This window comes from Balaenoptera acutorostrata, chromosome 3 (assembly GCF_949987535.1).
Source record: "Balaenoptera acutorostrata chromosome 3, mBalAcu1.1, whole genome shotgun sequence".
Lineage (NCBI taxonomy): Eukaryota > Metazoa > Chordata > Mammalia > Artiodactyla > Balaenopteridae > Balaenoptera > Balaenoptera acutorostrata.
The window spans coordinates 2,523,589-2,538,438 of NC_080066.1; the positions used below are offsets into that span (position 1 = coordinate 2,523,589).

Consider the following 14,850-nt stretch of genomic DNA (forward strand, 5'->3'; position numbering starts at 1 on the left):
AACTTCATTACCAAGTCCCACTGCCTTTTTTTAAAAATTAATTAATTAATTAATTAATTAATTTATGGCTGTGTTGGGTCTTCGTTTCTGTGCGAGGGCTTTCTCTAGTTGCGGCAAGTGGGGGCCACTCTTCATCGCGGTGTGCGGGCCTCTCACTATCGCGGCCTCTCTTGTTGCGGAGCACAGGCTCCAGACGCGCAGGCTCAGTAGTTGTGGCTCACGGGCCCAGTTGCTCCGTGGCATGTGGCATCCTCCCAGACCAGGGCTCGAACCCGTGTCCCCTGCATTGGCAGGCGGATTCTCAACCACTGTGCCACCAGGAAAGCCCCTTGAACATCTTTTCATGTGCTTATTTGCCACCTATCCTTCATCTTCTTTGAGGAAATGTCTCTTCATATCTTTTGCCTATTTTCTAACTGGACTGTTTGGGGTTTTTTTGCTGTTGAATTTTTAGAGCTCTTCCTATGTTCTGTGTAGTTGTCCTTTTTCAGATATGTAACTTGCAAATAAATATTCTCTCCCACTCCCTAGCATATCTTTTCATCCTCTTAACATGGTCTTTTGCAAAGCAGAAGTTCTACATTTCGATGAGTCTACTATGTCATTTTTTTATGGGTTGTGCTTTTGGGGTCAAGTCCCAGAACTTTGTCTAGGTCCTGAAGATTTTCTCCTATTTTTTTTCCCTAAAAGTATCATAGTTTTATGTTTTACACTTAATTTTGTGATTCACTTTGGTTAATTTTTGTATAAGTTGTCAGGATTAGATCTGAGGGTTTTGGGGTTTTTTGTTTTGTTTTTTGTTGTGTCTGCGCATCTGCTCCAGCACCGTTTGTTGAAATGGCTCCTTATGTCAAAAATCTGTTGGGTATATTTGTGTGGTATATTTCAGGGTTCTCTATTCTATTCCATTATTATAGCTTTATAGTAAGCCTTAACGTGGGATACATTGATTACTCTCACTTTATTCTTCTTTTTCAAGATTGTTCTAGCTATTCTAAGCCCTGCGCCTCTTCCTATAAATTTTAGAATAAGCTTGTCTTTATCTACCAAAAATCCTTCTGGGCATGTTGATAGAAACTGCATTAAATCTATAGATCGTTTTGGGGAGAATTGACATCTTTACTATGTTGACTGTTCAACCCATGAACACAGTGTATGTGTATTTGTTTATTTAGGTCTCCTTGGATGTCTTTTATCAGCCTTTTATAATTTTCAGCATACAGATCCTGTATATGTTTAGTTAAGTTTATGTCTAACGGTTTTTTTGTCATGATTGTAAAAAACATTGTGTTTTAATTTTGGTTTCCACATGTTCATTGTCATTATTATAAAACAGGTACCATAGAATGTAGTTTCTCTTGAGATCAATATCATAAGTAGTCATGGTTTCTAGATTAGCCCACAAAAGCCAGATTAAAAGTCATACTGAAGCTGATACAATGAAGTCACTAGAAAGAATGGTAGACTACCGTATGGTTATTATACTACTAGTATTAAATAATAGCAAATGAGAAATAGTTACTTATCAAATATCTTGGAGAGGTCTAAGTCTAGTTCTTAATTTATAAAATGTGATGTTCCATTTTCTTCATGGGTATATCATTAAATCTACTCTCATGCATATCAGTTCTGATTACTGTCAAGTTTTGGGGAAGAAGTGTGTATGACAAGAGTTTCCTGATTTCAGGATATAACAAAAAGAAAAAAAGAAAAATGGAGGAAAGTATTTAAACAGATTGCACAGGTAGAATTAACTGGACTTTGAACAAAGACAAGAAGCAAGTATGAAAGAAGCAGCCTAGGAGAATTATTCTACTAGACTCCAGTGCATTAAGCTGGGCCAATTTGATGCTGCAGGGACCAGTAACCTCAGAGGCGTCCAAAAGTTAGATGTTTCTTTTGTGGGACTGAATCTTTTTTAGGAAAAAAACAAAAAACCCTGCATTGTTGCAGTAACAGTGTTATCTTTTCTTAAAAGAAAGACCCAGATAGTCAACTGTTTCACCTAAGTTTTTATTTTTTTTTACCCTGCTTGCTCCAGGAAGAATTTAAAGCAGCTTATATAAATATATAAAACAAGATCAAATAAAATTAAAAAGGAGTAGAAAGCAAAATTGATCAAAGGGAAAATAAGGTGAGGGCCAGGACAGAGATTAGGAAGTGACTGTGAAGTTTTGCTTGTCTGCTTGAGGTGAGTAGAAAACGTGGCTTGGACAAATTGTCTTTTTTTTTTTTTTTTTTTTTTTAAATTTTTTTTTTGAATTTTATTTTATTTATTTTTTATACAGCAGGTTCTTATTAGTCATCCATTTTATACACATCAGTGTATACATGTCAATCCCAATCTCCCAATTCATCACACCGCCATCCCCCCTGCTACTTTCCCCCTTGGTGTCCATACGTTTGTTCTCTACATCTGTGTCTCAATTTCTGCCCTGCAGACCGGTTCATCTGTAACCATTTTTCTAGGTTCCACATATATGCGTTAATATGTGATATTTGTTTTTCTCTGTCTGACTTACTTCACTCTGTATGACAGTCTCTAGATTCATCCACGTCTCTACAAATGACCCAGTTTCGTTCCTTTTTATGGCTGAGTAATATTCCATTGTATATATGTACCACATCTTCTTTATCCATGCGTCTGTCGATGGGCATTTAGGTTGCTTCCAGGACCTGGCTATTGTAAATAGTGCTGCAGTGACCATTCACCTCACACCAGTTAAAATGGGCATCATCAGAATATCTACAAACAGCAAATGCTGGAGAGGGCGTGGAGAAAAGGGAACCCTCCTACACTGTTGGTGGGAATGTAAGTTGGTGCAGCCACTATGCAGAACAGTATGGAGATTCCTTAAAAAACTAAAAATAGAACTACCATATGACCCAGCAATCCCACTACTGGGCATGTACCCTGAGAAAACCATAATTCAAAAAGACACGTGCACCCCAGTGTTCATTGCAGCACTATTTACACTAGACAAATTGTCTTTAACCCTTGAGCAAAACAATCACGAAGCCGGTGTTTAATCATTAAGGCTGCCCAGGGTATGCGCCGTCTTTCACCTGGCCACAGGACCGTCTGTGTAGAAAGAGGCGTTGTCCTGCAGGGTTAATTAATGACGGGAATTCAGATCCTGCTCGGGAGGCCTCTGCTGACCGAAGCAGCTGGTGTTCTGAGAACTAACGGCCAGGGACCTGCCCCTGGGGGCAGTGCAGAGCTTTGGCCCAGCCCGGAGTTCTGAGCTTTGTGCTTTATATTGAAGTCGGGATGATCAAGACGTTCTGTTATCCTCCCAGTGACAAGGACACCCGCGGGTGTAAGGATTTTTGTAAGCAGGGTTGCAGTATTAGCTTGAATATCTAAAAAACATAAATAGCCTTTTAACAAGTGGTTGTGCTTGATAGTTCCTTTTCCCCCCCTGCCCATTAGTTAAGTTTCTTCTGGTCTTTGAGTGAATTGAGCAGCCTGAGATCCATCTGAAGACAGATCCATCCATTCAGAGCATGGTCTTTGGTTTTAAGGCAAAACCTTTGTGTTGTTTTAGAGAAATTACTTCCAGCGCAGTTTTGTCTTCCGATGACTCATTTTCTATTGGAAATTCTCTTATTGGAAGTGGGAAGAAATCCACAGATGTCTGCACAACTTGTAAACTTGTAAAGAGACATGTGCCTTTATAGCAAACTGTTTATACGTGTATAGGTATATTACTTCCTTTCTGAGATTCCGTATCTGAGCTTTATCACTGGTTATGTGTTCTTTTATACCCCAGAGACTAGAATTAGAAAAACGTTTGCCCATTCAGTTCCGTATTGTTGTAGCCTGTTCGGGAGATTGCTGTTGCATTTTTAGTTTCTCTATAAAACGAGCTGAAAGACAATGTGACAGTTCTCATTGCATTTGAAATTGCTGCTGGCCAGGCCTGTTGCAACAGCTGGTGGGCGCCTCTGAGTTTCAGGAGCTATTTCTGGTAGATGATCTGGGATCAAGGCTCTCCAGTTCAGGCCATAAAAGGCCCGTCCCATGTGGAGTTGCTCCACTGCTTCTGACGGCGTCCTCAGAGGCTGAAGTGTCCTCAGGTTTTACTTGGATTTACCCAGGAATGGATGGCCACACCAAGGCCAGATTGCGGAAGTTCAGTGTCAGGGACACCAGGGGACCGACAGCTTCAAAAAGAAGACACTTGTTGATAATATTTTGGCGATCTTTTTTCAGAGAAACTTTTGGGATGTAGCCTTCACCTGTTTACTGCATTTGCCACCCAAACGCCATTTGGAAATCACCGTTCTATATTTATCCTCTCCTGAATCATCACTTCTGATAGATGCAGTTGCCTTGTTTGCTTTGTGATATTTGGTTTTGTACAGTGTTCCTTGGGCTAACTTTTGATATTTTGCTTTTTGTTTAGAATTTGAAAGTAGTATTCATTGAAAGGAGACGCAAAGAAAATACTTGAGGACAGCCAAAGCCGAATTAGAGGATATAACGTGTTTTGTTTTGTTTATTTTTTAATTAGAAAAATAAGGAATTACAGTGTGATTTTTTTTTCCCCTTTAACTTAGAGGAACAAGGATTATACAGAAATTTGAAGTAAGTGAAAAACCTTCCTATAAATCTAAATGCAGTTGTTTTTTCTTAAGTGTCATCTGTCTGAGCATGCTTCCTAAGGATTTGTTGATTTCAAACACTGGAATGTTCCTGCCAGTATGTGCTAGTTATTGCATACTCCTCTAAGTACCCTTGGGCATGTTTTTTGGTTTTGGAATGATTGGGTTTTTTTTCTTAAAAACAAAAGAACTTACTTTATGGTACAGAGAAGTTGGTACTAACAATTTCGTCAATAGAATCTAGAAAGGTACTCCTGTCTAAATGTTAGCACTTGAAGCCTTGGAATTAAAAGCATTATTCACAATACAAAGTACTTCAATCATTGTATCACAGGTATGGGGTTGAAGTTCAGAAGGTCAAGTTTTATTTCGCTCCTGTTATTAATCCATGGGGAAACATAAATCACCAGTGGTCCTTTTGTATGATCTTTGTTTTAGGGTTCTTTACCTTGGTACTCACATTCTTTAAGCTTGATTTATAGAATTTCTGATGTTCCAGAATTTATTTTTTTTTAATCTCACTTTAGTTTCTAGATTTGGGGCTCTATTTCAATTTTTAATTCTCCAAGAAAATAATGTCATATCATTCTTGTAAAGCCCTAGAGATAGCTCTTTATAATTTAGCTTGGTGATTTGCTTGTGCTGAAAAAAACGTGGTTTCTTTTATTTTTTTCTTTGTTTGTTTGTTTTTGTTTTCTTTTTATTTCTTTATTTTAAAGATGGTTTCTTCATACTGTATCAGATGGACCAGTAGGGGCAGTAATTATTTTTGTCAGGTAGGAAAACAGAATATTTATAGAGATGAGCCTCATCGGTGAATACTGCCATGGTTCTCAACCAGCTAGAGTGCCACAACCCTAGGGGCATTTGGAAATGCTTGGGGTGATTCTGTTTTTCATAGTAACTACAGCTGGCGTTTGGGGGGATGTGGCTAAAATTATTAATGCCTTGTAATGTGGGACAGTCCCCTGTGGTACGGCATGGCCCTGGCCAAAATGCTGGTGGTATCCCCCGCTGAGAAAAACTGCAGGGTATCAATGATTCCCTCGATCCCAGGGAGAAGCAGCAATAAACTAGGCATATAGGGTTGTCTCTTCTCACCAGCCCAGGAGAACTCTTGGGAAGCCAAGCGGTGGGGTGTCCTGCCAGGAGAGATCATCCTTGTCTCTCCCTGAGAAGGTGACACAGATGGGCAGAGAGAGGCCGTTTGCTCCTCTTGTTTCCTCCTGTCGGGCCCGGGACAGTGCTTGTCATCTCCCAGGGAAACGCTAGCTCTAGTGCCCCGAGCACACAGTTCCAAGCAAAATTCGGTCAAAGCACCCAGCTTACATTGCTTGCACTCAACACACACACAGAGACCCTTGCTTGTACTGGGGGACGTCCTGTTTCTTGGTAACCACACCACTGCAAGATTTTGAACTTCAATTCAGCATGAACATCTTTAGCAACACCTGAGGTCGTTTAAAATTTTACAATTCAGAAACTGCATCCAAAGAAGAGGGCTTTTGCAAGGATGTCCGGAGAGCTGCAGCGTTCAGGGTCAGAGGCTGCAGAGAGCTGTGGGGAGGGACCACCAGAGGCGTCTCTTCGTTGCTGGTGTACAAAGGAAGTCATCTTCTCACTCCAGGGCGGCCTGGGCTTTTAGGATACTCGCTGTTTTGTATTAACACACTGATCTCGGGGCCTCACTGTGACCAGGAGAATGCCCCGATCTGGAGCTTTCCTGCAGTTCCAGGCTTCATTGTTTTATAGCTCTGAACCAGAAGCCCCTTTGTCCCCCTCCCTACAGGTCGCCAAGGGGGCTAAGTCTGTCTCTGAAAGGAAGCTCTTGCCCCCCACCTCCTTCTGAGCCCCCCCAGTCCCTTACCTGGATGATTGCATCGCCCTTAATGGATCCTTTTGCCCCAGTTCTCCGCCGCGCGGTCCATCCTCAGAATGACCTTGCTAAACCAAGATCGGAGCAAAAGCCAAACCGTGCAGTTTCCCACTGATTAAAGGCTAAAGCCCAGCTTCTCAGCCTCCCCCCTCAGGGTCTTTCATGCCACTATTTTTGCTGTCCCCCCCTCCCTGAAATGTTCTGCCTTCCCTTGCTTGCCAGGGAAGTGATCTTAAATGAGATTTTCCGGGAAGCCTCCTCTGACCTTCTGCCTCTGGGTTCCGGGACCTTGACTTTAGCCTGTGCTTTAGCCCACAGGGCCCTGGCATCGCGTCCTGGGGCTCCCTTCCTCGGTAGGGGTGCCCAACAAGGCACCTGGGTCCCAGCCCCCGTGCCGCCCCAGGATCTAGCCCGTGCCCACTGCCCAATGGCTGTTCCACAGATGTGAGTTGCGAGAGTTGAATGCATTGAAATGACCTGTGGATTCTTCATGTCGAGAAACTTAACTGAGCTCCATGAAATACTTCTGCTGTTGTTGTATGTTATTCACGACAGAAGTGGGTGTTCTGTGTTATAAGTTCTGTGGTTTTTTCCCCATATCTAATAATGCAAGCAGAAAGACTTGTCCTCCTATTACAAGCCTGCTGGGGTTTCTGTATATGTGCTTTTGCCAACACAGAAAATTAAGGTGTGTGCGATGAAATCAGCCCCTTCATTATTGGACCTTTGCCGAAAATGAAGAAACTCATCTCGTGGTGTGAGTTGATTTAGGTACTTTTCCCAAGCATTAAGCTTCATCCCTATGGTGAAACGTCTCGGGGTTATTTGCACTGCCGACCTTGGAAGGGGGTGCATGCAGCACCTGGGTGTGGGTTCAAAGAGATCTCCGTCTCACTTTGTCATGGCCACGCCCTGATGCAGGAGGTTTTCAAAGTGTATTCACCTCATAACTTATTCTCTTCTGAAAGTTTATCCTTTAATCCCAAGCAAGTTCATAACCTATTTCTAACTGGCTTTTGTATACGTAGAGTCGAAGAAAGTGCTTTCCTATTTGCTGTGGGATCATTGACTTGCCCGTGTCCCAGCCCCATGTCAGCACGTAGCGTGTTGAGTGTTTCACCTCAATATCACACACCTGCGTGCAGATCTCCCGGTCCGATGCATGTTTCCTGTCCTTGGGGAGCTCATTCCCTACCGGGGCTCAGACGTGGACATAACAGAGCTGTTATCCAAGTAGGCTGGAAGGGATGAATAAAAACAACGTCATGACCGTGTGTCAGGCTCAAAGCCACGCTCCTTCCCTACATGATCTCAAGTTTTACAAAGACCCCTGAGAAAGAACACTACCGTTATCTCCGTTCTACAGAGGAGAACACCTGAGGCTTGGGGAGGCTGGTCCTAGGGCACGTACCACAGCGTCAAGGTAGAGCTGGATTGGAACTCAGATCTGTCTCATTTCAGTGCCTGTGTTCACAGCCACTGCTTTAACCAGCTCAGCCCAGACTTTAGTGGCATCACCTGCCATCTTGGTAACGTGCAAGAGCTCGTAATGTGTGAGTGGCTAGGTCTGGGGTAGGGTAGAGAGTCAGCAAGCCAGAGCCCACGTGATCCTGATGCCTCTGGTCTGCGGACCGACTTTGAGTAGCATGGTTGTAAACTACTCTCAAGATGGAAGCAACCAGGTCGGATGGGGGTTCGAAGGAGGCTTCTTCCCGGGAAAGAGGTGACTCTGTTCCTCCGTGCTTTCTGTGCCATCCCTCCGCACGCTTTGCCTGCACACTTGCCACTGTTTCTCTCATTTCCACGTCTGCCTTTCTCCTGGCTCCTTCTCCTCGTGTTGAAGACTTACTCAGGTTTCCTGCATCCTAAATAAAACTTGTCCTGACCTCAAGCTGTCCCCTCTTTCTTTCACCGCCCATTCGCTCCTCCACAGCCCCAGGTGCACGGAGCTCTTTCTCCCTCCGAGACCTGCTTCATCTCCCCGCTGCTTTGACCCCGTTGAGCATTTCCTCTGAGCTTCTCTCTCTGAGGATCCCATCTCGGATGTAGTAAAGTTTCAAGACTCCGGCCTCAGCACTAATCATCACCAGACTGCTGTGTACTTGGACCATCCTCTTGCCTTTATTTTCTAGATCACTTTCTGTCTCTTCATTTGTGCAGCTCACCTTCTTAGGGTCCACGTTAAGATAAAAATTCTTGTGCTATTCGTTATATGTTGAGTTAATTGTATGACCTGTCCATTTCAGGTGGAATATATTTATTTGGATTTCAGACCTTATTTTCTTGCTATGTTAGGGTCTATATCCCATATCAACAGTATTGCTAGAATTATGCATAAAGAAGAACAATTAGTGTCTGACTCAATTTGTGAGCTGGTTTTTTAAAATTTATTTCTTATTCAGGTAACATTGGTTTATAATGTTCTGTGTTTCATGTGTACAATATATTTCAACTCCTGTATACTCTATAGCATGGTCACCCCCAAAAATTTAGTTTCCATCCATCACCATACCCATTTCACCCTCCCCCCTCCTCCCCTTCTGGTAACCACTACTCTGCTCTTGTATCTATGTGTTTGTTTTTGTTTGGTTTGATTTGTTTATTTATTTTGTTTTTTATATTCCACATATGAGTGAAATCATATTGTATTTTTCTCCATCTGACTTATTTCACTAAGTGTAATACCCTCAGGTCCACCTGAGTTTTCACATATGGCAAGATTTCATGCTTTTTTATGGCTGAGTATTATTCCATTATATGTTTGTGTTTGTGTGTATGTGTATCACATTTTCTTTCTCCATTCATCCATTTATGGACACCTAGGTTGTTTCTATATCTTGGCTAGTGTGAATAATGCCGCAATGAACAGAGGGGTGCATATATCTTTTCAAATTAGTGTTTTCACATTCTTTAGATAAATACCCAGAAGTGTGATAGCTGGATTACAGGGTAAATCTGTTCTTAATTTTTGAGGAATCTCCATACTATTTTGCATAGTGGCCGCACCAGTTTACATTCACACCCAGTATGTGAGGGGTGAACTGTGTTTTGGTTAATGAGAGTCTTCTTGTTTCCTTCTGACTTTTCAGTTAGGTTCTGAGTATGGAAAGTAGGCAGAAATCTTAGGCTCAGATATATACAGTCACTGAACAGAAAGATCATATTGATATCTTTATATTTTTAAGATTTCAAATACTTTAAGTATTCTACACCCTGGTCTTTTCGTACATTCTGAAAATACTGTATCTAATTTTATCTCATTTAACCAAAAATTTAAAATAGACACATGTTGTACTTGGACACACGTTATACACTCAACAACAACAAACAAGCCACTCCAGCCAAAACCCAAGTAGGAAAGCAATTGGTTTTCAGTAATAGCTTAAAATACATTGAATTAAGAAATCAGTTATGAAAGGGAAAATAACTTCTGAAAGTTTTAAACCTGTTTTTGCATACGGATTTTCTTAGAGAAAGAGTTTTCTTAAAATTGAAGCTGATATTTCAGCTTACCACGTGCTAGGATGGTCACCAAATTCAGCGATATTCATTTAATTCTGCAATTCGTTTATTCCTTTAACAGTTGCCATGACGAAACCCAAAGACAAATGACATTTGAATGTCTGTTACTTGTTGCCAAGTATTGTGTCGGATACCTAACGCAGCTCATGACGCTGTACGTTTGAACCAGGTTAGAAGAAAAAAATGGGGCAAAAGCCACCAAAAGGTAGATGGCTCTCCAAATTATGCTGGTCGTCTTAATTTCCACCAGAAGTTCATTTCAGGCACACACACATAATCCTTTGACTTTACGATTTCATACATTTTTGATCAAAAGCGTTCAATATTTTACAGTTCCGTGACTGGATAACCATTGCTGTGATGCAGTAGACCAGGATGAGTGAGCCTCCTGCAATGCCTTGTACCCCAGCACAGGAGCCTCCCATGGAGATGGAATTCATTTATTTGGATGTGTATCTGTTCTTCTCTCCGGAGGCTTCAGAGAGCTTGCAGGCAGCTCACAGTTCTTAAGTATTTAAATATTCAAAAGTGAGCTGCAGGAAGAAAGTGGACCAGGGAACACTTGGGGGGAAAATATTGTGAAAGCAACAATAGCAAACCAGCTACGTGCTCTCCCCACCCTCAGCCCACCTCCCAGAGCTCCCAGGGGAAATTTTCCCTGCTCTGAGTGGACAAAGAAAATCTCATTTAGACGTTGAAGGTGTGTGACCCTGAGGAGTGCTTGGGGCAACGGCAGAGGAAGTGGGGGCAACCCTTGTCTTAATTAATAACCAGCTGTGTGACCTTGGGGACGTTCTTAACCTCTCTGGGCCTCATTCATTCAAATGAGCACTGGACTGGATGATTTCTAAAGCCCCTTCTACTTACATGGGTGCTCTATAATTTAAAGATTTCAGAGCTTGAAAATATTCCAGCCTTCCCCGGAAAGGAAACCCTGCGTCTGGAAGGTGGTGGTCCAAGATGGGACCACCATCTTGGTGGATGAGGCGAGAACAAGTTAGAAATGTCTTGAGCGAGAACGCATATATATTTACAATGTCTTCTCCTTGTACTTGCTGCTCCTGAAATGTGCAGCCAATTTCTTCCTTCTCCATTGGCCTGATCACCATTCTTTGTCTTCAGTCCTTTCTGGAAGTTTCTACCATCATTTTAGATTAAGTTCTGGTCATTTCTCTTGGTTTCATTTAAATACTTAAATTGTCTTTTCTCTAACTTGACGTAGTCTTATCTTCTTTAGGGCTTTTGCTTTTTCGCCTGATGTGAGACCCCAGTGTGGTCACGGCCAAGTCCAGGAGGGATGCCCAAGACCCAGTTTTTCTGGTCATGACAGGAGTAGGCTGGGCGCTTTCTCTATCAGCAGTTATTTTCTGAGCACTTACTATGTGCCAGGGGCTGGTACAGGTTTTGGGGAAAGAACAGTGAAAAAACAAAATCCCTGTCCTCGTGGAGCTTAAGTTCTAATGGAATTGTACTCAAGTCCCCTGAGACTCTTCATCTTCAACCCTAAATGTGTCCTTAAAGTGTGTAAATGATGGAATTTAAAATACTTTGTTTCTAGCCCAAAGGAGGTACTTTTTAGGTTTATTATCTGCCTACTGTTTGCATTATCTATCTTCTGCAATTCTCTCTTCCCCTATAATTTATACTGATAAAGTTCATAAGCTTCTTAAAAACTTTGTTTAATTTAGGCAAGTACAGGTCAGATACCTCTTTCTCTCTCTCTTTTTTTTTTTTTTTTTAACCTGTGTTCCCTCCACTGTCATAAAGGGCTATCTATAAAATGTTGATTCATTGCCGAGGTAAAGGTGGACGTTGATATCATTCAACCAGGATGTTCCAGAAATAAGTCATTGAATCAGCTTGACTTCTTACTTTCAGACTTTGTGTCTCTTGAATCTTTTTAGTAAATTTAGAAAAACATTTTAAAAAGAAAGGTCATTTTACCTGGAGACTTTGAAATGAGCTTAAATAGAGCTTGGGCATCACAGATGAACTATTGTGTAAGAATTGTACTGTGAGGGGAGCTGTCTGATAACAGAACCTTTGCAACCCGTGCTTTAACATTCTGTGCATTTTTCTTCCTAAGATTATCCATCTGGTCACCTCTACCACCAGGTGAAACTGACTGTGTTACAAACTAGTACATAAGCTGCTTTCCTGCTCACATTGTATGTTAGCACTATTTTTACATTTAATTTTGCACAAGTTGGAAAGAGCATTCTTGGTTCGTAGGACCATAAGCATTTCAACATTTGTCCTTCACAAGATAATTATTTCATTAAAAGTGAATTACAGCGTATCCAGATAAAAGTGGTCATCAGATGGTAAACGGATGCTCTGAGATTCAAGGGGGACAAATTACCTTGGTATTTGAATGGAGAGAGTTTTCAGAGGTAATTTTTATGAAGAGTATCTCTCTGGCTAATATGAGAGCTGATGATGACTTCTATAATTAATGAGCTCAAATTAAAAAAAAAAAGACTGACAGGTAGATCACTTAGGACAGGGTGAAGCCAAAATTGTTATTGCAGGCAAGTTGTGTTTCTGATGATGGTTACTGTAAGAGATGATTTTGTTGAGCAGTTGTGTTTGAACCGGTGCATCAACAGGCTTTAGGAGGTTAGACTATCTCACAAAAACTATATGAAAAATGTTCCTTTTTTTGAAAGCTCATTTAATAGAGGAGAAGACTCATCATTTTCAGCATTTTTCTTAAAGGGACTAATGACTCCCAAAACCTGAAGGACAAACACAGTCTTTAGAGAGACTCAAGTCTCCTTCTGATTATTTGTATAAAAGTGAGGCTCTCAGAAATTCCAGGTCACCCCAATTGGAGCTCTGCAGTGGCCCATCCAGCCCCTGAAACAAGGTCAGGGCAGCCGGAGGGTCTGGGTCATTATTGTCCAATAGAACTTCCTGTGTTGATGGCAATGTTCTCTGCTGGATGCTGTTCTGTAGGGTAGCCGCTAATCACAGGTGGCTTTGAGCACTTGAAAAATGTGGTGTGTGCAACTGAGGGATTGAACTTCCGACCTGAATTATTTTAACTAGTTCAGACGGCAACAGCCCTATGTGTTGGACGGCGCAGGTCTGGGGAGGTGGATTTGCGCTTTGTGCATCTGCTGATACAGGTCGGAGAACCTCAGTGCATGTTTGTGATGCTGGAATTGCAGAGGAAACATTTAAAATACCGCGCTTCGCAAGAGAAACTGAAGCTTGTTATATCAGAGGAAACTTTTCTATGGAGTCCCCATCCTTCCCACCAATGCACAGATAAACATCCCCGATGCAAGCACACACTCGTGTGCACGTGCACACACACATACATACACACACAGGGTATGGTGTATAGGTTCTTTGTGGCCCCGAACACTTCAGATGTTCCTTTGCACGTTTTGAACTGTGTATCCAAAGAGACGTGTTTGCAGTCTCGCCATCACTAATAGCATTGAATTGAATCCTTAAGCTAACACCACAGGCATCCCTTGCGTAATGCTCAGTGTGGATGGAATTGCTGCGAATCCAGCACCAAAGAGGTCTGGGGGACAGGGCTGTAACCTAATATGTCATACGTGTGTCCTCTGGCTGCGTCATGGCTCTTTCCTGAGTCTGTGTTTTAGCCTGAGGTCATGGAGTTTTGTGAGAAATTAGTGTTACAGAGTTTTTTTGGTTTATTTTTGCTTTTAACTTTTTTACTCTTAGGGATACAAACCAGAGCTGTCCTTTGGGAGCCGGGGCTGTGCTGTGTGTGATGGGGACGCTTTTCTGTGATGAGGGCTTGTGTGAAACCTTGGTCTTACCTGGCGGACCATGCCGGATGCTTGTCATTTATAACAGTTTCTTTGGAGTACCAAGCTGGCTACTAATGATACTGTGTATTTTCCGCCAAATGTCTACGTCCTGTGAAGCTCTGACATGAGAACGTGGACGGGAAGGGAAGAATGGAGGCTGCCCTGTGAACCCGCCCAAGTCACCTAGCCTCCCACCTAAAATCCCAGGTGTCGACCTATACCGTCTCTAAGGTTCTTTGTATTCTCAAGCCTCTGGTGTGTGTGTGTGTGTGTGTGTGTGTAGCTTTCCCCCAGAACCTTTACTATTAAAATGAACCCACAGCAAAAGGGGAGGGGAACTCTTGGGCAGCGCAGGAAGGACATTGAGGGTTGGAGGATGCTTTAAGGTCCAGAAGGGCCAGCCAACATCCAAGGTCGTGGCCCTCAGCCCCGCCCGTGAGCCCACAGCCCGGGGGCTTGGGGTGATGGCCTTGGGGAGCCTGGGGAGCCCTTCCCTCTGCACCCCGGGCTGCATCCCCGTCCCGGCGCCAGGGGCCTTCCCCGTCCTGCCTTTGCATCCTCTTCTCCTCCGTCTGGAGTGCCTCTCCCCGCCACCCGCCTCAGCTTTCCAGCGCAGGGAACTCGCGGTCTCCCCCGGGAAGCTCTGCTCGGGATGAAGTGGGCCTCCTGTCGCTCTCCCACAGCGACGGGCCCATCTGCGCACCTCAGAGCAAACACCGGTGTCCTTCTGTGTAGACTAACCCGGGGGGCGGGGGGGTCTGTTAAGTCTCCACTGCGTTTCTTTTCATTGAAAATCCAAACAGACCAGGGTGATTTTTCCCTCTACAAGTGCAACAAGACGTACCTGTTTCTTAGAAGAATGTAGTCATCCGTCATCAAATACCAGGACCGAAGAGGCCGGGATGGTTCCTCACTGCCCCTGTTGAACGCTTGCAGCCACTGTGGGTGAATACGTGTGTTTAATTGGATCGGGTGACGATATATCAGAAACAGTTCCGCCGAGCTGTTGTGCTGAATGGGTGTCTTTAAAATAACCAACCCGGTGCTCAACCC

General features: G+C 42.9%; 1 protein-coding gene across 8 annotated transcripts in view; it reads left to right on the top strand.

Annotated features, from left to right (window-relative positions):
- Positions 1-14,850, top strand: part of SVIL (supervillin) — a 234,520-nt gene that overhangs the window by 75,972 nt on the left and 143,698 nt on the right. For 2 of the 8 annotated variants that reach the window (XM_057544482.1, XM_057544483.1), the window contains exon 1: positions 4,057-4,591. The exons of the other annotated variants lie outside the window; for them this stretch is intronic. The gene's annotated coding sequence lies outside the window, so the exon portion shown is untranslated. Of the gene's footprint in view, positions 1-4,056; positions 4,592-14,850 lie in introns of those variants that run through there. 8 annotated transcript variants of the gene reach the window in all.